Genomic DNA, 26,914 nt, shown 5'->3' on the forward strand with positions numbered 1-26,914 from the left:
GGGGATGTTCTGCGACGTCAACGGCAAAGTGTAGTGGAACCCCGCCGTGCTCGAACCGTGATCGTTGCTTGACCGTTAGTGCAACGTTCTGCATTTCTCACAGCGCTTCACAGAAGTAGATACGGTAGCTTCCTCCACCGAGCGTGTTAGGCGGATACTGCCCAATCACTTGATTGTGAAAAATACGAGCCCACTCATTTATGGTCCAACTCCCAGACATGTGTATTGAGGCATTCGAACATTCCTTCGTTTCTCAACGCAGCGTCAACAGTAGCAAAAAACACATTTACGTGTCCAGGATGTTTACAGTTTGGTGTAGATAACATTGGTAGAATCCCAATGGATGGGGAAAAATTACCAGGTAATAGATTTTATACATTTTTAAACTCGAATTGATGCTTACCCGTCTCGTACAGGACTTCTCACATACTGGGTTGGAAGTATTTAGTTCCTGGTGCTGTGATCGTTCTCAGTTCTCTGTAACACAGCTTCCTGAAACGGAACAGTTCGCTCACTGAGAGGACTACCAGTTTCCGTCGGCCTCGCCTAAACGTCTTTTCTACGAATACGCCCACCAGGTCTTTAAAATGTGACGTCACTTGGTAACCATCTCCGTGGAAATCGTTGAACATAAATACAGTAAAGAAATACAGTAGAAGAAGAATGGGTAGCTTTGAGGGATGAAGTAGTAAAGGCAGCAGAGGATCAAGTAGGTAAAAAGACGAGGGCTAGTAGAAATCCTTGGGTAACAGAAGAAATATTGAATTTAATTGATGAAAGGAGAAAATATAAAAATGCAGTAAATGAAGCAGGCAAAAAGGAATACAAACGTCTCAAAAATGAGATAGACAGGAAGTGCAAAATGGCTAAGCAGGGATGGCTAGAGGACAAATGTAAGGATGTAGAGGCTTATCTCACTACGGGTAAGATAGATACTGCCTACAGGAAAATTAAAGAGACCTTTGGAGATAAGAGAACCACTTGTATGAACATCAAGAGCTCAGATGGAAACCCAGTTCTAAGCAAAGAAGGGAAAGCAGAAAGGTGGAAGGAGTATATAGAGCGTCTATACTAGGGCGATGTACTTGAGGACAATATTATGGAAATGGAAGAGGATGTAGATGAAGATGAAATGGGAGATACGATACTGCGTGAAGAGTTTGACAGAGCACTGAAAGACCTGAGTCGAAACAAGGCCCCCGGAGTAGACAACATTCCAGTGGAAATACTGACGGCCTTGGGAGAGCCAGGCCTGACAAAACTCTACCATCTGGTGAGCAAGATGTATGAAACAGGCGAAATACCCTCAGACGTCAAGAAGAATATAATAATTCCAATCCCAAAGAAAGCAGGTGTTGACAGATGTCAGAATTACCGAACAGTCAGTTTAATAAGTCACAGCTGCAAAATACTAACACGAATTCTTTACAGACGAATGGAAAAACTAGTAGAAGCCGACCTCGGGGAAGATCAGTTTGGATTCCGTAGAAATACTGGAACACGTGAGGCAATACTGACCTTACGACTTATCTTAGAAGAAAGATTAAGGAAAGGCAAACCTACGTTTCTAGCATTTGTAGACTTAGAGAAAGCTTTTGACAATGTTGACTGGAATACTCTCTTTCAAATTCTAAAGGTGGCAGGGGTAAAATACAGGGAGCGAAAGGCTATTTACAATTTGTACAGGAACCAGATGGCAGTTATGAGTCGAGAGACATGAAAGGGAAGCAGTGGTTGGGAAGGGAGTAAGACAGGGTTGTAGCCTCTCCCCGATGTTATTCAATCTGTATATTGAGCAAGCAATAAAGGAAACAAAAGAAAAATTCGGAGTAGGTATTAAAATCCATGGAGAAGAAATAAAAACTTTGAGGTTCGCCGATGACATCGTAATTCTGTCAGAGACAGCATAGGACTTGGAAGAGCAGTTGAACGGAATGGATGGTGTCTTGAAGGGAGGATATAAGATGAACATCAACAAAAGCAAAACGAGGATAATGGAATGTAGTCGAATTAAGTCGGGCAATGTTGAGGGTATTAGATTAGGAAGTGAGACACTTAAAGTAGTAAAGGAGTTTTGCTATTTGGGGAGCAAAATAACTGATGATGGTCGAAGTAGAGAGGATATAAAATGGAGACTGGCAATGGCAAGGAAAGCGTTTCTGAAGAAGAGAAATTTGTTAACATCGAGTATAGATTTAAGTGTCAGGAAGTCTTTTCTGAAAGTATTTGTATGGAGTGTAGCCATGTATGGAAGTGAAACATGGACGATAAATAGTTTGGACAAGAAGAGAATAGAAGCTTTCGAAATGTGGTGCTACAGAAGAATGCTGAAGATTAGATGGGTAGATCACATAACTAATGAGGAGGTACTGAATAGGATTGGGGAGAAGAGGAGTTTGTGGCACAACTTGACCAGAAGAAGGGATCGGTTGGTAGGACATGTTCTGAGGCATCAAGGGATCACCAATTTAGTATTGGAGGGCAGCGTGGAGGGTAAAAATCGTTGGGGGAGACCAGGAGATGCATACACTAAGCAGATTCAGAAGGATGTAGGTTGCAGTAGGTACTGGGAGATGAAGAAGCTTGCACAGGATAGAGTAGCATGGAGAGCTGCATCAAACCAGTCTCAGGACTGAAGACCACAACAACAAACAAAGGCGCCTTTCTTGCCTCCGCATAAAGCATATGCTTGTCAGCTAACTCAGTTACGGTATAATCAGTCATGAAGAACCTGTAAACCTGACTGGAAACTCCCACGCTATCGCAGCATAACATAAAGAATAATGTCACTATTTATCCATGGACGTGAGCATTGCTAGCAGTAACGAAAACCTACCGTTCCTAGCAGTAACATGTAACTGTTTGCATATCAGTTTCCAGATTCAACATGTTGCATACGAGTCGGTGAAATAACTTTTAAAAGGCAGATAAAAATTCGCTTGACGTCTTTCTAAGGTGATGGTACTGACACGCCCATGGCACACTTAACAGGTCAGAACACTGCTACAGAGGCAACGATAAAGGCATGCCATATCTAAAAGAACGCAAAATCCCCAAGATTGACGAAGTTTTACAAAAGCTCGAAATGTAGCGCGAACTTCAATGTGGGATGTTTTTAATAGTTTCCACAACGAAACTCTGTCACGAAATTGTCAGAAAGCCCAAAGAGATTCTGGTCATATCTAAAGTACACCAGCGGCAAGACACAATATTTTCACTGCGCTACAGCAATGGAGGTGTCAATGATGACAGTGGCACTAAAGCAGATTTACAGAACGCGGTTTTACGAAACTATTTGACCAAACAAGAGGAAGTAAACATTCCAGAATCCTAATCTAGAACAACTTCCAGCATAAGTAACTTAGAAGTAGATATCCGCGGTATGGCGAAGCAGCTTAAATCACTTAATAAAGGCAAGGCCTTCGGTCAAAATTATGTACCAGTCAATTGGATATCTTTCAAGAGTCTGCTGATATGATACAATAGCTCCATACTTTGCAATCACTTACAACCGCTCGCTTGTAGAAAAATCTTTACCTAAAGACTGGAAAGCTGCACAAATCACACCAATACCCAAGGAAGTAAATAGGAGTCATCCGCTAAATTACATACCCATATCACTAACGTCGATTTGGAATAGGATTTTGGAACATATACTGTCTACGAGATTATAATTACGTCTAAGAAAATGGTCTATTGACACACAGTCAACACAAATATAGAAAACATCGTTCTTGTGAAACACAATTACCTCTTTATTTCTACGAAGTTCTGAATGCTATTGACAAGGGATTTCAAACACATTCCGTATTTCTGGATTTCCAGAAGACTTTCGACAACATACCTCACAAGTGGCCTGTAATCAAATTGCGTACTTATGGAATATCGTCTCAGTTATGCGACTGGATTCATTATTTCCTTTCAGAGGTCAGAGTTCGTAGTAACTGACGGAAAGTCATCGAGTAAAACAGAAGTGAACTGTAGCGTTTCCCAAGGTAGTGTTATAGGCCCTCTGCTGTTCCTTATCTGTATAAACAATTTAGGTGACAGTCTGAGCAGACGTCTTACGTTGTTTGCACCTGACGCTGTCGTTTACCGCCTAGTAAAGTCATCAGAAGATCAAAACCAATTGCAAGATAAGGTTTCCGTATGGTGCGGAAACTGCCAATTGACCCTTAAATTATGAAACGAGTGAGGTCATCCACCTGAGTCTAAAAGGAATTCTATAAACTTCGGCTGCACGGTAATCGGTTTAATCTAAAGGCTGTAAATTCAACTAAATAGCTAGGAATTACAGTTATGAAGAACTTAAATTGAAAGAAACCTAGAAAATGTTGTTGGGAAGGCGAACCAAAGACTACGTTTTATTGGCAGAACACTTAGAAGATGCAACAGATCTACTAAAGAGTCTGTCTACACTACGCTTGTCCGTCCTCTTTTGGGGTACTGCTGCACAGTGTGGAGTTCTTACCAGATAGAGATAACGGAGTACATTGAGAAACTTCAAAGAAGGGCAGCACGTTTTGTATTATCGAGAAATATGGGACAGAGCGCCACAGACATGATACAGGAGCTGAGGTGGACATCATTAAAATAATGGCGTTTCTCGCTGCGGCAGGATCTTCTCAGGAAATTTCAGTCGTCAGATTTCTCCGCCGAATGCAAAATTATTTTGCTGAAGCCGACCTACATAGGGCAAAACTATCATCGTAATAAATTAAGGGAAATCAGATCTCTCACGGAAACACGTAGGCATTCGTGTATTTGGCGCGCTGTTCGAGAGTGGAATTATAGAGAATTACTGTGAAAGTTACGTGCCAGGCACGTAATTACGAATTGCAGAGTAATCATGTAGATGAATAGATGAACAATAGTCTGAGGGAAGTTCAACGTCAAATCCTTGAAAGTCCCTAGCGGGGAAACGTTAGACCTGTGACCTTTTGTGGATTTGGTGTTTGTTTGTAACTCCTCTAATAACTCTACAACTTTCTCTGCGAATTTTTTACACCCTATGTATTCTGTCATCAAGCTGAAAAGAGAAAAAGCGAGTTCCCAGACTTTGCCGTTAACTTGTCACGAGGTTGTTTCACACGATCATACTGATCCTTACTCAGTGTGCCTTTTAAATCAGTGGCACCCCAGTGCACAGAAACGCCCGGCAAAGGTTTATTCACTTGTATTGTTTCAAAAAAATCATTAGTTCTTGCCAAATAATACCTCACTCACGATTCTTATGAACTTGCTTGCGTTAGTGATCAGTCACGCACGGTGCGTGCTCCTGTACTCTTTCGATTCGTTATCCTTCAGACAATGGATGACCAATAAAAATGCAGAGTTTTACAGGTGAGTGTTTTTAAAATCATTTGCACTCGCTTTTAGCTTTTCGAGCTGCGATACTTGGCTTGTCAATAGCCTCTCGCCAACTCAAATATTCAGTGTAATTTTTTGCAGGAACTACCACAAAGCTCGTAAAATTTTCCAAAAATCGTATTTCAGGACCACCAAGAGCTTCTGATGAAAACAATCCTTATATACACAGGTTTAATAAGACACTAAATTATTTACGGCACCGTGTGTGGGAACTTTGGTACTAGGGCGTCAAATAAAATAAAAAATTTCCTCCATCATTTTCCTCAGTTGTAAAATTCGGTATACAGCCCACAATAAATGCATGCTGTACTCAGTTAATCCTCAAGCATTGGTTAACGTCTTACGATCAAATGATATAGTTGTGCTGTTAAGTTTATTGGAATGCATCCTATTTGATTTTAAGCTGTTGAGCACGGCATGTACGTCTTAACTTCAAGAATTACGGCACCGCTTTTTAATTTGTACGCATGGTGACACGGAGACAAAACCTCCATAAGCCTGGCACTTTTTTCCTTGTTATGCTTGGGATGGTTCAAAACGTTCAAATGTGTGTGAAATCTTATGGGACTTAACTGTTAAGGTCATCAGACCCTAAGCTTACACACTACTTAATCTAAATTATCCTAAGGACATACACACACAGCCATGCCCGAGGGAGGACTCGAACCTCCGCCGGGATCAGCCGCACAGTCCACGACTGCAGCGCCTCAGACCGCTCGGCTAATCCCGCGCGGCTTGGGATGGTTGTGCCCGTATCTACCGTCTTGTGTGAAACTCTTACTAGGAACGTCATCGTGTACTTATGTCTGGAATATAACATGCTGTAAGCATAACAATTTTTATTGCTTCCAGAATGAATTTTCGCTCTGCAGCTGATTTGAGATATCCTGGCAGATGAAAATTGTGTGGTGGGACCTTTGCCATTCCTGGACAAGTGCTCTACCGACAGAGCAATCCAAGCAAGACTCTCAATTCAAATCCAAGGTTCGAGTCGCGTTCCGGTACACAGTTTTAATCTCAAATCAGTGTACACTCCGCTGAAGAGAGAAAACTTCGCCATCGTGACTATCGGTTTTTTTATCTTTGTTGTAAGCATCGTCTTACATTTACCCCATTCAAAGAAAGCTCCCTTTCATTACATCAGTTGGAAATGTTGTCAAAGTATTTCTGCAACTCCTTGCGACTGTCCAACGATGGTATCTTCCTGCACGCAACAGCACCGTCAGCGAACGATCTCACAGTAATGCTGATCCTACGTGTTTAAGTCGTTTATGTACACTGAAAACCTTACATCCCATCTTATGCTTTCTTGGGTTACAGGCGAAGCTAGAAATGTCTCTGTGCAGCAGTCCAGTATTGCTCTCTGGATGGTATTACTCTTTCATTCCTCGAACAATCTACATACTTGCTAAGACACTCAGTATGATTATATCCTGGACGATTCGGTACGGTGTTACGCCTTTCGGAAATGTAGCCCTTCACATTCATCAACTGTTTGCAGCCGGCCGGGGTGGCCGTGCGGTTCTAGGCGCTACAGTCTGGAACCGCGGGACCGCTACGGTCGCAGTTCGAATCCTGCCTCGGGCATGGATGTGTGTGTTGTCCTTAGGTTAGTTAGGTTTAAGTAGTTCTAAGTTCTAGGGGACTGATGACCTTAGAAGTTAAGTCCCATAGTACTCAGAGCCGTTTGAACCATTTTTTTTACTGTTTGCAAGATGTTGTGTATAAATGCAGCAAGCTGCGTTTGACAGGAGTGGTTTCCCTGAATCCTCGATCTGAATTTAACCAAACATATAAAATATAATACCTCAAAAAAAGCATTTGTTGTTAGGCACTTTCTTCCGCCGACCCTTCCAGTCAGAGGACAGGAAGACTAGGGTTTACTACCCCGTCGACGTAGGGTCATTAGGAACGGATAACAAGTTCGGATTGTTTTTAAGGATGGGAAAGGAAATCGGCGGTGTCTTTTTCTAAGGAACCATCCCGACATTTATCTGGAGCGATTTAGGGAAATCACTGAGAACCTAAACCAGGTTGGTCGGACAGGGATTTCAGCCGTCGTCCTCTCGAATGCTAGTCCATCCCGCAACCTCGGTCGGTCCTTTCAATTGGAGGTAGCTGTGTTTTGGAGGAAGAGTGTATGGACTAAACTGACGTGCCACGTGACTGAGACCTCGGGTCAGAAGTTGCACTGGCCCGTCGCGTGGCAGCGAGGTTGCCTCGAAGTGCTCCGCAGGTTTCGCCTACATTACGGAGGCTGCCGCATATAACGGACGCGCTTGCGCCTGCGCTGCTGGCAGCCTGTAGTGCGCGGACGTGAGGTGGGCAGGCGAAGCGCCGCCGCTGACCCCCCTCTGCGCAGGCGCGAAGGCGGAGCAATGGCGGCTCGCCCCCTTCTTCTTGAGCATCTTCACGGCGAAAACGTTTCTTACCCCTTCACGGCATGTACTGAGCAAGGCTAAACAGCTGCAAAAAAGTGTTACTCACGGAGACCTTGAGATAAAATACATCGAAACCCCAACAGAGTTCTATGTCGCCTAAGGTTAATCGGTCATTAACAAAAATATATCTACATAGGGGCTTCAGGTGCAACAGGTACAACGCAACAGTTCCGCACAGCCACCTAGTGAACAAAATAGTAGTACGGAATACCAGACCAACGCTGTTACTGGATTGAAGAGTTTCTAGCAAGCAGAACATGGCACGTCGTTCTGAACGGAGAGAAGTCTCCAGACGTAAAAGTATCTTCAGGCGCAACCCGAGGAAATGTTATAGGACTATTACTATTCACAATACATATAAATGACCTAGCAGATAACGTCGGAAATTCCATGAGGTTTTTCGCGGATAAGGTTGTTGTATAAAGATAAGTCGTAATGCTAGAAAAGAAGACGTGCAGAGACTGACTCTTGATACAGTTACTAGAAATTGACCCTCTGCTTAAACAAATGTGACACAACTTTGAAATACAGAAAGATCTTTATCGGACAATGCTTTAACTGAGCAACGACGATTGCAAGACAATCACAGGAAGCAATTACATCCGTAAAATATCTAGGAGTGTGCGATTTAAAGTGAAATGACGACAAAAAATTAGTCGCGGTAAGGCAGATGACGTACTCAGATTAACCGGTAGAAACATTAGGAAAAGTAGTTCAATCACAAAATAGGTAGTTTACAAAACCCTCGTTCGACTTATGATTAATATTGCTCGGCAGTCTGGGATCCGTACCAGATAGCATTGATAGAGGAAATAGAAAATATCCAGAGAAGAGCAGTACGTTTCATCTAGTAAGTGCAAAAGCGTCACGGGGATGCTCGACCAACTCCAGTGGCATATGCAGCAACAGAAGTATTTTGCATCACGGTGTGGTTTACTGTTAAAGTTAAGAGGGCATTTGTTCCTACAAGAATCAACCAGTATATTGCTTCCTTCTACGTGTGTCTGGCGGAAAGACCGTGAGGCTAAAATGAGAGATTCGAGCCCATTCGGAGGCCTACCAGCAATGGTTCTTCCCGTCAACCATCCACGATTGGCTCAGGAAAAGTCGAAGTAACGGCTGAAAGGAAATTACCCTCCGCCACAGTAAGCTGGCTTGCGGAGTACAGCTGTAGATATAGATGAATGAAAAGACAGCGCGAATTACAACTGTATCTACATTTACGAGAAGGCTTCAAAAAGTAAGATACGCCTTATTATAGTAACTTTTATTGAATGCCGCACTACACTTAAAACGACACAGATACTTGATACTATTTTTCAGCATAATCCTTGGAAACAGTGGTCGCAACGATCTACCACTCCTTTCCTCGACGACAGAAATCCGCACGTCGGTGACAGAGCCTCTCGAGAACCGCTGTCTGAACACCCCTGACACTGGAAAACCTCTTTCCCTCAGATGTCCTTTCAACTTGACAAAAAGATGTAAATCGCACGATCCGAGATCTGGAATTCCCTATCAGTATTAGCTATGCATGTGCGGCCTCGATCAAGTTGTTGGAATCGTTTCAATATGGATGGATGCGACACTGAATTTGGTCCACGTGGCGACAGATTTTCGCAGTGAATCTGTAAGAAATTTAGGTGTTTTGCCCTCAAGAATCCTACTGCTCTGCATACTTAATCTTTGGATTATCTTTGGCCCGCATCTCGTGGTCGTGCGGTAGCGTTCTCGCTTCCCACGCCCGGGTTCCCGGGTTCGATTCCCGGCGGGGTCAGGGATTTTCTCTGCCTCGTGATGGCTGGGTGTTGTGTGCTGTCCTTAGGTTAGTTAGGTTTAAGTAGTTCTAAGTTCTAGGGGACTTATGACCACAGCAGTTGAGTCCCATAGTGCTCAGAGCCATTTTTTTTGGATTATCTTTCCAGTTGCCGCACCATTCCAATCGGACACTGTGACGCCCTGTCGTAAACCCGGAACGTGTACTCTCTTTTGACAATGCCTCACTCATAACGGGCAATGGTCTTATTTTGCGAAGTACCTATGTACAACATTCTCCGCAAGCCACGGTACAGTGTTAATTAGACGGCACTTTGCTTCACTGATAGTCGTTGCTGCTGCACTGGAAACAGGAGCGAAGGAGAAATGAGTGTCTGTACGCCTCTATGTAAGCCTGATTTCCCTTATATTAACGTTACCGTTCTTACGTGAGATCAGGTTGGAGGCAGCAAATGGTTCAAATGGCTCTGAGCACTATGGGACTTAACATCTATGGTCATCAGTCCCCTAGAACTTAGAACTACTTAAACCTAACTAACCTAAGGACATCACGCAACACCCAGTCATCACGAGGCAGAGAAAATCCCTGACCCCGCCGGGAATCGAACCAGGGAACCCGGGCGCGCGAAGCGAGAACGCTACCGCACGACCACGAGCTGCGGACTGGAGGCAGCAGAAACCTTCTGCCGCGCATGTAAGTTCTCTAAACTTCCGGATTAATGTTTCGCCAAAAAATAGCCTCCACTCCCAGAATTCCCATCTAAACTCCTGGAAAATTTCCGCAACACTCTCGTACTAATCTAAACGGCCCGTAACAAATCTAGCAGAACGCCGTTACTTGCTTCGGTATCTTCTTTTAATTCGACTGGTTGGGGACCCCTAACGGTGGGGCAGCACTCAAGAAAGGATCTTCCTTTGCATGTGCGCAACACGTCCCCAGAACTTTACAAGTGTACCGTAGTCAGCCACTCTCCTTTTTTACAACTGTCTTTAGTCAACCACACTCCTTTTTTACACCTGTGCTTAATTCCATGTTTCATTTCACGTCGTTTCGCAGTGTTACCTCTACATAAGAGGGTTGGAGCTTTAATAGTGGCAACTATTTATTTACAGCTCGTACAAAATAGAAACGTGTTTCAAAGTTTTACTGACCTTCAAAGTAGTCACCAGCATTGTGTATAACCCGTTGCCACGATGTGGAAGTCGTAGGATACTCTTAGCAGTGTCAGTTGTGTTCACAGTTCGAGCGGTGCGGTCTGTTGCCCGACGAATTTGTTGCAGCTCTGAAGCGAATGCCGTGAAGTGTTTTCTTCAGTTTAGAAATCGAGATGAACTCACGAAGCTTTAAGTCAGGGAAGTGCAGTAGATGGTATAGCACTTAGCAGCCCCATCAGTAAAACAAATCAGTAACAAGAATGAGATTTTCACTCTGCAGCGGAGTGTGCGCTGATATGAAACTTCCTGGCAGATTAAAACTGTTTGCCCGACCGAGACTCGAACTCGGGACCTTTGCCTTTCGCGGGCAAGTGCTCTACCAACTGAGCTACAGAAGCACGACTCACGCCCGGTACTCACAGCTTTACTTCTGCCAGTACCTCGTCTCCTACCTTCCAAACTTTCCGAGTCTCGGTCGGGCACACAGTTTTAATCTGCCAGGAAGTTTCAAATCAGTAACAGGTTGCACTGTACGTGCTTGAGCATTGTCCTGAAAAATGATGGTCAGGTCCTGCAGAAAGTGTCATCACTTCTATCTCTATGCTGTTCATTTTTGGAACACAACCTACGACCACCACCTTAGAGACAGAAGTGATGACACTTTCTGCAGGACCTGACCATCATTTTGTAGGACAATGCTCGCGCACGTACAGTGCAAGCTGTTACTGATTTCTATGACTGATAGTGCTGCTAAGTGCTATACCACCTACTGCACTTCCCTGACTTAAGCCTTCTTGAGTTCAACTCGATTTCCAAACTGAAGGAAACACTTCGCGGCATTCGCTTCAGAACTGCTACAAATTCGTCGGGCAATAGACCACGCTGCTCGAACTGTCAACCCAACTGGCACTGTTAAGAGTATCCTACGACTTCCACATCGCTGGCAACGGGTTATACACAATGTTGGTAACTACACTGAAGGTCAGTAAAACTTTGAAACACGTATCTACACTCCTGGAAATTGAAATAAGAACACCGTGAATTCATTGTCCCAGGAAGGGGAAACTTTATTGACACATTCCTGGGGTCAGATACATCACATGATCACACTGACAGAACCACAGGCACATAGACACAGGCAACAGAGCATGCACAATGTCGGCACTAGTACAGTGTATATCCACCTTTCGCAGCAATGCAGGCTGCTATTCTCCCATGGAGACGATCGTAGAGATGCTGGATGTAGTCCTGTGGAACGGCTTGCCATGCCATTTCCACCTGGCGCCTCAGTTGGACCAGCGTTCGTGCTGGACGTGCAGACCGCGTGAGACGACGCTTCATCCAGTCCCAAACATGTTCAATGGGGGACAGATCCGGAGATCTTGCTGGCCAGGGTAGTTGACTTACACCTTCTAGAGCACGTTGGGTGGCACGGGATACATGCGGGCGTGCATTGTCCTGTTGGAACAGCAAGTTCCCTTGCCGGTCTAGGAATGGTAGAACGATGGGTTCGATGACGGTTTGGATGTACCGTGCACTATTCAGTGTCCCCTCGACGATCACCAGTGGTGTACGGCCAGTGTAGGAGATCGCTCCCCACACCATGATGCCGGGTGTTGGCCCTGTGTGCCTCGGTCGTATGCAGTCCTGATTGTGGCGCTCACCTGCACGGCGCCAAACACGCATACGACCATCATTGGCACCAAGGCAGAAGCGACTCTCATCGCTGAAGACGACACGTCTCCATTCGTCCCTCCATTCACGCCTGTCGCGACACCACTGGAGGCGGGCTGCACGATGTTGGGGCGTGAGCGGAAGACGGCCTAACGGTGTGCGGGACCGTAGCCCAGCTTCATGGAGACGGTTGCGAATGGTCCTCGCCGATACCCCAGGAGCAACAGTGTCCCTAATTTACTGGGAAGTGGCGGTGCGGTCCCCTACGGCACTGCGTAGGATCCTACGGTCTTGGCGTGCATCCGTGCGTCGCTGCGGTCCGGTCCCAGGTCGACGGGCACGTGCACCTTCCGCCGACCACTGGCGACAACATCGATGTACTGTGGAGACCTCACGCCCCACGTGTTGAGCAATTCGGCGGTACGTCCACCCGGCCTCCCGCATGCCCACTATACGCCCTCGCTCAAAGTCCGTCAACTGCACATACGGTTCACGTCCACGCTGTCGCGGCATGCTACCAGTGTTAAAGACTGCGATGGAGCTCCGTATGCCACGGCAAACTGGCTGACACTGACGGCGGCGGTGCACAAATGCTGCGCAGCTAGCGCCATTCGACGGCCAACACCGCGGTTCCTGGTGTGTCCGCTGTGCCGTGCGTGTGATCATTGCTTGTACAGCCCTCTCGCAGTGTCCGGAGCAAGTATGGTGGGTCTGACACACCGGTGTCAATGTGTTCTTTTTTCCATTTCCAGGAGTGTATATTGATGAATTCAGACGTCAACAAAACAAAACAAAAAAAAAAAATGGTTCAAATGGCTCTGAGCACTATGGGACTTAACATCTATGGTCATCAGTCCCCTAGAACTTAGAATTACTTAAACCTAACTAACCTAAGGACATCACACAACACCCAGTCATCACGAGGCAGAGAAAATCCCTGACCCCGCCGGGAATCGAACCCGGGAACCCGCGTCAACAAAAAGCAATGAATCTCCTGTGAACTTACAGCGTCTTCCAGTAATAAATTTCTTTAGGTATGGGAATAGGTGGAAATCAGAAGGTACAAAATCTGGAGTCTTGAACAGGGAGGGAATAGTTCCAATAATTCCTTTGACAATGACACAGCCAACATCAAGCCCCTCGTTATACTGAGCAATTTTACGCCCTGTCTCTAATGACTCGACCCCGTTTTCAAGGGCACATTAAACTCTAAAGCTTCCTTCTCTTTGGATATCAGATAGACATCGTAACCTTTCGCTGTTCCGAAGATAACGTATTTTTTCAAGCACAGCCCTCACCATATGCCAGTAGACTTGGGTAGTATTCGCCATTTCTGTCTTGTTTCTGACTCTTTTACGCTCTTTCTTTCTCGTCATTTTCTTATTTCTGTGAACCAGGCTGATGTTGCCTACTTTTTGCAGGAACAAAGAAATACTTTTTTTGTTAACCTGTACTCTTTCATTTGGCAGAGAAGTTAAAAAAAAGTCTTTCCCTACAATCTTTTCTTCGTCATAATGTTGTTTTCCTTTCAGTTGAAATTCTGAGACCAGTAGTGGTAGTTATTTTCTCTAATACATGAAAATCGCTAGTTTGCTTTTGTTCTACAATATTACTTTTACTGCATTAACCGGTTTTCGGTCTACAGGGCCATATTCAGACATGTCTCTAACATTTAAGTAGCTGCTTCTGTTAGACGTGCTGAGAGTATTGCAAAGCCATCTGCAAATGCTGCGAAATTGATTTTACTTCCATTCAGTTTCCTCTGTGGCATTGTTGATTCCATTTTGTTTCTTTTCTTTTGAGCTCCTAATTCCTGATTCTAACACTTTTTTCTAAAAACAGTTCTACAGTTACGATTCTTTCTTCTCATCCCCTTGTGTTACATTAGCTATTATTTCAAACGGTGAGATACAGTATTTCGCCCATAAATTTCACTTTAGCTATTGTATTTGTTCAAGTGTCACGAAGTATGTTTGCTAATTTAGATTTTTTTATACGTCAGCTATTGTTTTAAGCTTTGCAGAGCGATCAATAACAATAATCTCTCACACCACTGCAGCCATATCTTTTCCTGCATATTGACGACTTCACTTTTCGCGAAGTGTGTCCATTGGCTCCATTACTCTGCTTTGATTGGAGTTTTGTGCCCGGTTAAAAGCGCTATATCCATTTCCCCTCCGCAGTAACGGATTTACGTTCAAAATACGAAGGGTTCTTTTTAAAACGGCCTAATCACATCTGAGAAGTTCAACTGCTCCTTTGTTTTTGATCATCCTTAGACAATTGCGATATTCATCCGTCATGAAACTTTCTCTCTGTTAATCCTGCATGTAAAATATCCCACACTCTTTCCTTCCACACGTCATCAGCTATTTCAATCCCTGATTATCCAATACCGTGTTGTATATCTCCACGACTTTTTTACCTCTGGTCGCAGTTCAGAACGTCCTGGACGCGGGTCATCTTCAACAGAAGCACAGCCATGATGACTTCAGCTATCCATTTCTTAACTGTCGAAAATGAATGAGCAGGCTCCACATCAACAGTCTCGGGATATAGATGTTTTTCTGTTGTGGATAAACCAATCAAAACAAAGAATTTTATGTGGAAGCAGTGTTCCAGTTAATCATTTAAACAGAAACATACAACACGACTGCGTTAAACAGCCGTGTAGATAAATCTAATTCTTAGGGTTAGTTGGCACTAGACACTCATTATTGATCAATACATATCAATTCAACGAAGTAAAATTTCATCGACATCAACGTTATCGCTTTACCGGTAAAGAGGAGGAATATCTATGAAGTGGAAATGAACGTTCAGATGCACAGAACAGAATTTTTGTCTCCTACAGACATTGCCTCCGAAGTCACATGACTGTGCCAAACCTAAGTTTTGCCCGTAAGCCTCCTGCAAATCTGGAATGTCATTACTTCATTCGCACATACAGATCCTGTTCAGAAATGTATCCTGAGTTGGAATCATAGGCATGTCAATAATTTGCATTCGGTATGTGGCATGAACTTGCATTAAATCTTGAAGAGAAAGATGTAAAGTTATTTCGTTTGTCTGCGACGAGTTTTACGGTTCAGATGTCGTTTTTTGTGATATAGGAATATAGGATGTTTTTTAGGTTTTGTACTGCACTTTATCAACTGTGTAGTATCAGGTTTAATGGATTATGCTGCAGCGACATTGGGAAATGACTTCCTAGTGTCCTGAGGAACTTCGAAGTTGGAGCTATGATTTTCAGAACTATCTGTACTGGGTTAGGAATCTGAATGGGATTAGGAGAAATTATTTTATAGTCTTTAGTCCTTTTTAAAAACGTGCTATAAATAAATGCTAAATATACGAGATACACAACACTCTGAAGGCTTAGAGAAATGTAATTATTCTCACACTAAAAAATTAAGACCCTGTCGGTAGGTAAAGAAATTTTAAAGAAATCGAAGTTTTTCAAATTTCATATACAACTTTATTACTATGCTCTCCATTTTCTCAAATGGAATGTATCTTGCACTGGAGTAAACGAATCTATCATGTTACGTTTATTTTTGTGTTGTATTTCAGTAATTAAGCTTCGAAAATTTAACCTATGGTATTCATCTTACATATTCGTTATATCTGATAATTTCTGATAGCGATCGATAACTTATTACATATGTAACATGAAACACCGATAACCCCTCAAACATCAACTTGAATGTGATGGGCAGTTAATTAGCTAAGGTTATCAGCCGACATTCCTGCCAGTTCGCAATACTCGCATTGTTAATTATACTGATAAATTAAATTGATGGATTCTACCTACTTAGTTATTTAACTGTCCCCCGTCTGGCGGCCGGCTAGGGTTGCCGAACGGTTCGAGGCGCTACAGTCTGGAATCGCGCGACCGCTACGGTCGCAGGTTCGAATCCTGCCTTGGGCATGGATGTGTGTGATGTCATTAGGTTGGTTAGGTTTAAGTAGTTGTAAGTTCTAGAAAGAAACAGTTCGGTTGTGAGCTTTCGGAGCTAACGAATGCGAAAATAGTGACATACTGATCTTTAGGAAATGCCAAGGCCTGAACTGAGGAAAGTGAATAGCGTGGACATCGTAATTTTTTTTTCCTCGCAATGATACGGATATCATATCATCGTTACGTCACAGGGTACTGCAAATCAACTGCTACTCCGCCATGTTAATTCCCTTAATCGCTCGCGACAGATGTTACCGACATACACTCAAGGTTAGAGCGTTGACACTATAGTTTTAATAACAATCACTTAAATGAAGACTGCCGCAGTTGCTTCTACAACTGCTAAATATGCAGAGTCACAGTGACAATTAGGCTTACAGGCTTATTAGCCATGCAGTGTAAATGGACGCTAACAAGACATCAAGCCAAGATGCATTTACGTTCACGCGAGATTAACATTCAGTTTTGACGACTTGGAAAAGTCTTACTGAAACTGTACAAGACAGATTAGTTTTTGTGCGAAATAGTTATAAGGCAATTAGCGTACCAGTTCGGGGGACGTAATAAGTTAATGTGAATCTTCTCAATTTCTAGAGGTAAGCAGCTTAGGATTTTTAACGGCAGTAAGGTAGCAGCACTTGCCTGGATCACGTTACTTCGCTCGAATCGTGGCTTCCATCCACTACTCACGGATGCGTTGAAATGTTCATGAAAATCTGAGCAAATCCACATTCGAAATAAGATCACTCACAGTTCAGAATAACCACTGCAGTTTGATATCAAAATTCAGATACGGGTGCGCTTTATACACTCAACGAAGTACACCATCCAAAAACCAAATACGTAGACCTTTACTGAGAAACTGTTTACATCATTCCACTTGTCAGCATGTATCACTCCAGTTAAGAATGATCGCAGCCGCTTTGCCTTCCAGTTCACACAGTTCTCTCCTGATTCGGAGACTTCGACGCAAATGAAAATATTTCTCCCTCCTAACCGTCACGACGCGGCTGCTACTAAGAAAAACGATAAACACTCGCGACTGTGTATTGCAATAAGCTAGCGTGACCTCCTACTTCACGAGACGAAGCAAACAAATGTTAGAAAACTATTCATCGTAATAACTATCGCGTCTTTTAACCCAAACGTTTCACACCAAACGGAACACACGAAATATGCGTGCACCCTCTCTCGCGACTGAAATTCGACTCTCAGTTATTTCCAACAATATCTGCTCACCATCTTGACTGCGATTATCGATACCAGAGTTACTACAGTACCCCTACAAAAATATTTTTATTTGCTTGTTGCCCTCACATCAAAAGTAGATGATACCTCGTGTAATGTTGTCCGGAGCTCCAAGGTTTATAACTGAATGCTAGGTCATAATATGGCTTTCGCTGACATCTTTGGAGGGGGTCAATAAATTATTTTTTGTATTCTCCAACACACACTTCTGTGTCAGATAAATACAGAACAGTGGCTGAAAAGTTTTGGCGGCAGTCGAGAACGCATGAGTAATAAAACTTGTGGCCAACTGCATATACCTTGGTAGCAAGCAAAAAACTGTCAGAAAAGCTAAGAAAATGCACTTCCATTGGAATTCTTGTTTCGATTTCTGCATTATACGAGCGACGGAGAGACGAGGTACTTACTGATAAAAGAAGTAAAATGGTCAAATAACGGCACTCCATTCATGAATATATTTTATTTTTGGATTTATCAGTTAAAAATCCCATTTTTCCAGATGTTGTCTGTCACATCAGTGAAACTCCACAACGATTACAACCTCATTTAAGCTTCAAGTGAAAGTTAAGAAGAGCTACAGCAAAGGTTATAGGCAATGTGAATGTCATCCGATAAACAGGTTACATGTGAAGTTAGAATTTGTAATATACACTCCTGGAAATGGAAAAAAGAACACATTGACACCGGTGTGTCAGACCCACCATACTTGCTCCGGACACTGCGAGAGGGCTGTACAAGCAATGATCACACGCACGGCACAGCGGACACACCAGGAACCGCGGTGTTGGCCGTCGAATGGCGCTAGCTGCGCAGCATTTGTGCACCGCCGCCGTCAGTGTCAGCCAGTTTGCCGTGGCATACGGAGCTCCATCGCAGTCTTTAACACTGGTAGCATGCCGCGACAGCGTGGACGTGAACCGTATGTGCAGTTGACGGACTTTGAGCGAGGGCGTATAGTGGGCATGCGGGAGGCCGGGTGGACGTACCGCCGAATTGCTCAACACGTGGGGCGTGAGGTCTCCACAGTACATCGATGTTGTCGCCAGTGGTCGGCGGAAGGTGCACGTGCCCGTCGACCTGGGACCGGACCGCAGCGACGCACGGATGCACGCCAAGACCGTAGGATCCTACGCAGTGCCGTAGGGGACCGCACCGCCACTTCCCGGCAAATTAGGGACACTGTTGCTCCTGGGGTATCGGCGAGGACCATTCGCAACCGTCTCCATGAAGCTGGGCTACGGTCCCGCACACCGTTAGGCCGTCTTCCGCTCACGCCCCAACATCGTGCAGCCCGCCTCCAGTGGTGTCGCGACAGGCGTGAATGGAGGGACGAATGGAGACGTGTCGTCTTCAGCGATGAGAGTCGCTTCTGCCTTGGTGCCAATGATGGTCGTATGCGTGTTTGGCGCCGTGCAGGTGAGCGCCACAATCAGGACTGCATACGACCGAGGCACACAGGGCCAACACCCGGCATCATGGTGTGGGGAGCGATCTCCTACACTGGCCGTACACCACTGGTGATCGTCGAGGGGACACTGAATAGTGCACGGTACATCCAAACCGTCATCGAACCCATCGTTCTACCATTCCTAGACCGGCAAGGGAACTTGCTGTTCCAACAGGACAATGCACGTCCGCATGTATCCCGTGCCACCCAACGTGCTCTAGAAGGTGTAAGTCAACTACCCTGGCCAGCAAGATCTCCGGATCTGTCCCCCATTGAGCATGTGTGGGACTGGATGAAGCGTCGTCTCACGCGGTCTGCACGTCCAGCACGAACGCTGGTCCAACTGAGGCGCCAGGTGGAAATGGCATGGCAAGCCGTTCCACAGGACTACATCCAGCATCTCTACGATCGTCTCCATGGGAGAATAGCAGCCTGCATTGCTGCGAAAGGTGGATATACACTGTACTAGTGCCGACATTGTGCATGCTCTGTTGCCTGTGTCTATGTGCCTGTGGTTCTGTCAGTGTGATCATGTGATGTATCTGACCCCAGGAATGTGTCAATAAAGTTTCCCCTTCCTGGGACAATGAATTCACGGTGTTCTTATTTCAGTTTCCAGGAGTGTAGAAAGCTATAACGTACTAAACTGAATTTATTAATCAAGTGTAGCTGTTGGACAATGGTATTCCTCAGATAATTATTATTAGTGTTGCGTGTAGCAACGCTTTTGAGAACCGCCACATCTACAAGACTTTAGCAAGGCAGAGGCTCGCCGGAATCAGACAAGAAGCAGCCACCGCTGGTAGTGTTTCACGTACCACTCGAGTTGCGCTAATTTTAATGACAGATCCTCAGGTTCTGAGATTTTTGTGATCTGTTTTAGCGTTGACTCATTAGTCATCTCACTCCATTTAAGCTTCTTCCTGACATAAACAGTAAAATTGCGAGTCATAAAATCAAAGGCAGACTCGAAATACGATGTATTCGGCGCCCGGAAATAGCTGCACGTATTATCTCAGTTTACTTACAAATGCAGTGAAGTTACAAGGTGTACAACTTTGCTTCGTCCGTTTGTCGATAGGTGGCGACAACGGTAAGTAGCGGTCGAAAGAAACAGATAGCAGACGTCAGGCAGTTAGCTTGGACCTCGGTCAACATAACCTCACTCAAACATTGGTCGATTTGTGTCTGCATCATGAAGTTGTTCTTGATTGAAAGTGTCAGTTTACGGGCGTAATTCTCGTAATTTGAGGGAGGTGTTACTGTTTTGTTTCAATATGAAGAAAACAGCGGCTGATTCTCGTCGAATTCTCTCAAGAACTATGGTAAGGACGCTGTTAGTGACAGAACGTGTCGTGAGTGGTTTCAACGCTTCAAGAACTGTGCTTTTAACGTCATAGACCGGCATAGTGGTGGAAGAGAGAATGTTTTCGAAGATGCAGAATTGGAGACACTGCTGAGTGAAGACTCGCGTCAAACTCAAGAATTGGCATGATTAGTGTTAGTGACACAGCAAGCCATTTCAAAACGTCTCAAGGCTATGGGCATGATTCAGAAAGAAGGAACTTGGGTCCCGTGTGAGCTGAAACCAAGAGACGTTGAACGGCATTTGTGTGTTTGTAAACAGTGGCTTCAGAGGCAAAAACGGAAGGGATTTCTGCATCGCATTGTGACCGGGGACGAAAAGTGGGTTCATTACGATAACACTAAACGCAAAAAATCATGGGGATATCCCTGCCATGCTTCCACGTCGACGGCCAAACCGAATATTCGCGGCTCCAAGATCATGCTCTGCATTTGGTGGGACCAGCTCGGCGTCGTGTACTATGAGGTGTTAAAACCAAGTGAAACAATCACAGGTGCTCGTTATCGAACGCAATTAATGCATTTGAGCAGAGCATTAAAAGACAAACGGCCGCAATGCAGCGAGAGGCACGATAAAGTTATTTTGCAGCACGACAACGCTCGACCCCACGTTGCAAAAGAGGTCAAAACGTACTTGGAAACGTTAAAATGGGAAGTCCTACCCCACCCGCCGTATTCTCCAGACATTGCTCCCTCTATCAGCTGTTTAGATCAATGGCGCATGGCAAGGCTGACCAACACTTCCGATCTCATGAAGAAATCAGAAATTGGATCGATTCGTGGATCGCTTCAAAAGATGAACAATTTTTGACGCTGGATTCGTACACTGCCCGAAAGATGGGAGAAAGTAGTGGCCAGCGATGGAAAATACTTTGAATGATACTTATGTAACCAATTTGTTTCATGAAAGCCTCAAATGTTGGGGAAAAAACGGCGGAAGCAAAGTTGTACACCTTGTGCTATACAGTCTTAGATGACGCTCGCCCTAATGGAGAGCTCTAGTTTCATCAAAATGTTTTATATTCGTGATATTACGTAAACTGAAATGCAGATAGTGTTAAATAATAAGGAGCTAATTCAACGAACCAAAACGTACCCACGTGCGTTGCTGGTGACGATCAAGTGAGTGCTCGAAACGTATTTGTGCAAATAAATATTGTTAATTAGCAAATCACATCGTTTCAATCATTTAAAAAGTTTCTCTTATCTGTCTTATAGCGTGGTAAGCTGCAACACAATTTCTCGAACAGTTCCCGTGGCCAGTTAATCGATAAAACAAATCAATTTTAGACTGAGCTGAACAGATGCACAATAAGTAAACATTTTCTTGAACTTCAGTCGAGGACACTTCTCAGAGGAGTCATGTGGCGTTAGCTGGTGTTTCAGCTTGGTAAGAGCATCGCAGCGGGCCTGAAAAGTTAAGAACCATTTACGAGAAAAGGGGAGAGAGCTGGTGGTCGATGATCAAAATGTGGTCTGTAATTCTACGGTGCAAACGTAGTGGTGGAATACAAGGAGCGAGGATGCATCTCTACGAAGATTGTCACTGCTGACTCGTGTAATATCTCCAGCCCGCAAAACAGTCCAACGATGTATGCTCGAGTTTGTAACACTAGTGCGGAAATGGAATGTCTTGACATTTCTGGAGAGCTCTGGACACTTCAGGTAGCACCGCGTGGGGAAACCGCGTGGTTCGAGGCGCCATGTCACGGATTGTCCGGACCCTCCCGCCGGAGGTTCGAGTCCTCCCTCGGGCATGGGTGTGTCTGTTGTTCTCGCCATAAGTTAGTTTAAGCAGTATGTAAGTCTAGGGACCGATAACCTCAGCAGTTTGGTCCCTTAGGAATTCACACACATTTGAACTTCGGGTAGAGTTTTTGCTTATGCACTCCTTTGCTTCGCCAGCTCACAACCGCACTGCCGCATTCTAAGCTAACCTAGACCTCGTGATAAGCTACAGATCAGCCTGCTGCCACAAGCAGGTTTTCTGTTTTCACATTCGACGGCTTCCGCACAAAAGTGTCGATCCGCACTAGCGTTCCAACCGCATGGGCTCGCATTCCTTCGCATTTATTGGTGACCCCCACTCGTCAGTCCACACATTTGTTTGTATCCAGTAATGTTTTCCTACACATGTTCCTGTTCGAGACGCTAGGTGTTCTCCTTCCTGCGTCTTGTGAGTTGAATACCGAGTCAGTTAAACCGGAATGTTGGTGCACCTCGGCAGTTTTCAGATTAACAAAGCTCTGTCCAAGGTAAAATATACAATAGACGATAACAAAATAATAATAGTGTGGCGGGGAAGGGATCGAATTCATTCAATATCCGATCTCGCACACTACATCTACGCATACTACTGTACTCCCGTCTGTGGCACAGGGTATTTCTATTGTCGCTGTCATTTTCCCCCTTCGCTGTTCCATTCGCGTATGGGTAGCTTAGAAGTAGGTCTAGATATGTTCGGTGTGACTAAGTAGCTTAAATCGCGTAATAGAGGCAAGTCCAGCTTGTATACAAATTAGGTTCCTTTCATATATACGAGGGCAGTTCAATAAGTAATGCAACACATTTTTTTCTCCGCCAATTTTGGTTGAAAAAACCGGAAATTTCTTGTGGAATATTTTCAAACATTCCCGCTTCGTCTTGTATAGTTTCATTGACTTCCGACAGGTGGCAGCGCTGTACGGAGCTGTTAAAATGGCGTCTGTAACGGATGTGCGTTGCAAACAACGGGCAGTGATCGAGTTTCTTTTGGCGGAAAACCAGGGCATCTCAGATATTCATAGGCGCTTGCAGAATGTCTACGGTGATCTGGCAGTGGACAAAAGCACGGTGAGTCGTTGGGCAAAGCGTGTGTCATCATCGCCGCAAGGTCAAGCAAGACTGTCTGATCTCCCGCGTGCGGGCCGGCCGTGCACAGCTGTGACTCCTGCAATGGCGGAGCGTGCGAACACACTCGTTCGAGATGATCCACGGATCACCATCAAACAACTCAGTGCTCAACTTGACATCTCTGTTGGTAGTGCTGTCACAATTGTTCACCAGTTGGGATATTCAAAGGTTTGTTCCCGCTGGGTCCCTCGTTGTCTAACCGAACACCATAAAGAGCAAAGGAGAACCATCTGTGCGGAATTGCTTGCTCGTCATGTGGCTGAGGGTGACAATTTCTTGTCAAAGATTGTTACAGGCGATGAAACATGGGTTCATCACTTCGAACCTGAAACAAAACGGCAATCAATGGAGTGGCGCCACACCCACTCCCCTACCAAGAAAAAGTTTAAAGCCATACCCTCAGCCGGTAAAGTCATGGTTACAGTCTTCTGGGACGCTGAAGGGGTTATTCTGTTCGATGTCCTTCCCCATGGTCAAACGATCAACTCTGAAGTGTATTGTGCTACTCTTCAGAAATTGAAGAAACGACTTCAGCGTGTTCGTAGGCACAAAAATCTGAACGAACTTCTCCTTCTTCATGACAACGCAAGACCTCACACAAGTCTTCACACCCGAGAGGAGCTCACAAAACTTCAGTGGACTGTTCTTCCTCATGCACCCTACAGCCCCGATCTCTCACCGTCGGATTTCCATATGTTTGGCCCAATGAAGGACGCAATCCGTGGGACGCACTACGCGGATGATGAAGAAGTTATTGATGCAGTACGACGTTGGCTCCGACATCGACCAGTGGAATGGTACCGTGCAGGCATACAGGCCCTCATTTCAAGGTGGCGTAAGGCCGTAGCATATAATGGAGATTACGTTGAAAAATAGTGTTGTGTAGCTAAAAGATTGGGGAATAACCTGGTGTATTTCAATGCTGAATAAAACAACCCCTGTTTCAGAAAAAAAATGTGTTGCATTACTTATTGAACTGCCCTCGTAAGAGCTCCATACTTAGCAATCACATACAACCGCTCTCTCGACGAAAGATACGTACCTAAAGACTGGAATGTTGCATAGGTCACACCGCTACTCAGGAAAGGAAATAGGAGTAATACGCTGAATTACAGACTCGTCTCACCGATGTATATTTGTAGTAGGATTTTGGAATCTATACCGTGTTCTAGCATTATGAAGTGCTCGAAGAAAACGATTTATTGGCACATAGTCAGCACGGATTCAGAAAATATCGTTCTTGTGAACAAAGTAATAAGTGCTATCGACAGGATATCTCAAATTGGTTTTATGTTTTTACATTTCCAGAAGGCTTTTGACGCCGTTCCTCACAATTATCGCCTCAGTTGTGCGACTGGATTCGTGATTTCCTGTAAGAGAGGTCACAGTTCGTAGTAAGTGACGAAAATTCATCGAGTATAATGGAAGCGATTTCTGGTGTTTCGTGAGAAAGTCGTTATGGGCCCTCTGCTCTACAATATCTGTAAGGGCTATTCAAATGAAACTCGGTCACTAGTCTACAGTAAAGGTAATGATTTTACTAACTCAAAAATGTAGTTATCCACAGTACACATACTCAAAAACAGTCGCCAAAACTGTTGGCACATTTATCCCATTGCGACACGAGCCGGTCGATTCCAACCTTGAAGAAGTTAGTAGGCTGCTGTCGGATCCAGGCCTGGACCCAGTCACAAACTTTATCGTCCGTTGCGAATAGACGCCCGCGAATAGCTTGTTTTAGAAGTCCCAACACATGAAAGTCACATGGTGAAAGGTCGGGACTTCACGGTGGATGTTCCAGCGTTTCCCAACGAAGCTGCTGCAATGCCGTCTTCACCACATTGACCGTGTGTGGGAGGGCATTATCATGCAGGAGCGTAACGCCATTGGACAACATGCCTCGGCGTTTCGACTTGATGGCTCGTCTGTTAAGTGGCTTGATAACGTTGAGCATTGATGGTGGATCCCCGTTCCAGGAACTTGACAAGCAGTGGGCCTTTGTGGTAAAAAAAAAGGACGTCATGACCTTACCAGAACTGGCGTACGCGGCCTTTGATTTCTTTGGAGGTGGTGAAGTCGCATGTTTCCACTGCTTGCTCTGCCGCTTGCTTTCCGGTTCAAAATGTTGACACCATGTTTCGCAACGTGTGACAACACGCGACAGAAAGCCGTTCAAAATGGTTCAAATGGCTCTGAGCACTATGGGACTCAACTGCTGAGGTCATTAGTCCCCTAGAACTTAGAACTAGTTAAACCTAACTAACCTAAGGACATCACAAACATCCATGCCCGAGGCAGGATTCGAACCTGCGACCGTAGCGGTCTTGCGGTTCCAGACCAGAAAGCCGTATTCCTCCTCATGATAACGTAGCAGATGACTCAAAGACAGTGCCATTCGAGTATTACGCTGTTTGGCGGTCAGTTGGTGGAGAACCCACTGCGCACAGATTTTTCGAAAGTTCAAGTGTTGATGCATTATGGTGTGGGCGGTGCCCACGCTAATACCCAGTAACTGATGGATCTCGCCCACGGTGATTCTGTGGTTGTCCAAGACTAAAGCATTCACTTCCGCAACCATTTCTGGTGTGATGACACGATGAGCCTGTCCAGCGCGGGATTAGCCGAGCGGTCTGGGCGCTGCAGTCATGGACTGTGCGGCTGGTCCCGGCGGAGGTTCGAGTCCTCCCTCGGGCATGGGTGTGTGTTGGTCCTTAGGATAATTTAGGTTAAGTACTGTGTAAGCTTAGGGACTGATGACCTTAGCAGTTGAGTCCCATAAGATTTCACACACATTTGAACATTTGAGCCTGTGCAGGACGAGCATCGTCTTCCAGTGACTCGCGTCCCTCCAGGAATCGTTTGCGCCATTCCACAACACTTGAATGACTCAGACTGTACTTATTGTACACAGCCTTCATCCGTCGGTACATTTCACGGCCTCCAACTCCTTCCACCGTCAAAAATCGAATCACTCCTCGTTGTTCCTGCTTACTCGCCTGCATGTTCGTTAGTGGACGATAACTTGCGTGACCACCTTCTCGTCGGCGTGAGACTACACTGGCGCTATGCAACATCAAACGGTGCGCACGCGTCAGTCCCTCTACCAATAGATGGCGCCACCATAGCCGCAGTTACGCGGTGTCACCTTACGTGTAAGGCAAAGTTAGACGCACTGACCAGGTTTCATTCGAATGAACCTCTTATATAAACGATTCAGGAGACCACCTGATCAGCCCTCGTAGGTTGTTTGCAGGTGATGCTGTCGTTTACCTTCTAGTAAAGTCATCAGAAGATCAAACCAATTGTAAAATTATTTATACATAGTACCTCTATGGTGCGAAAAGTGGCAACTGACTCTACATAATGAAAAGTGTAAGGTCATCTACTCCGCCGTCTTGAACCCCCTCACCCCCTGGTTGCTCCTCTCCTCTCCGATCCCCACCCCCTGCCACGTCTTCACCGTTGTGTCCCCCCTACCCTCCATCTCTACACCCTACATCTCCTTTCCCAAGGTGGCTTCCATCAACTCCCCCTCCCGGATGATGCCCTCTCTCCCTCCATTTCTCCCTCCTATCAACTCTGATC

At 45.0% G+C, this 26,914-nt stretch overlaps 1 protein-coding gene across 1 annotated transcript in view; it reads left to right on the forward strand.

Annotated features, from left to right (window-relative positions):
* LOC126195497 (transcriptional regulator ERG homolog) overlaps nt 1-26,914 on the forward strand; it is an 89,490-nt gene that overhangs the window by 34,509 nt on the left and 28,067 nt on the right. The gene's annotated exons all lie outside the window — the stretch shown is intronic.

This window comes from Schistocerca nitens, chromosome 7, assembly GCF_023898315.1.
Source record: "Schistocerca nitens isolate TAMUIC-IGC-003100 chromosome 7, iqSchNite1.1, whole genome shotgun sequence".
NCBI lineage: Eukaryota > Metazoa > Arthropoda > Insecta > Orthoptera > Acrididae > Schistocerca > Schistocerca nitens.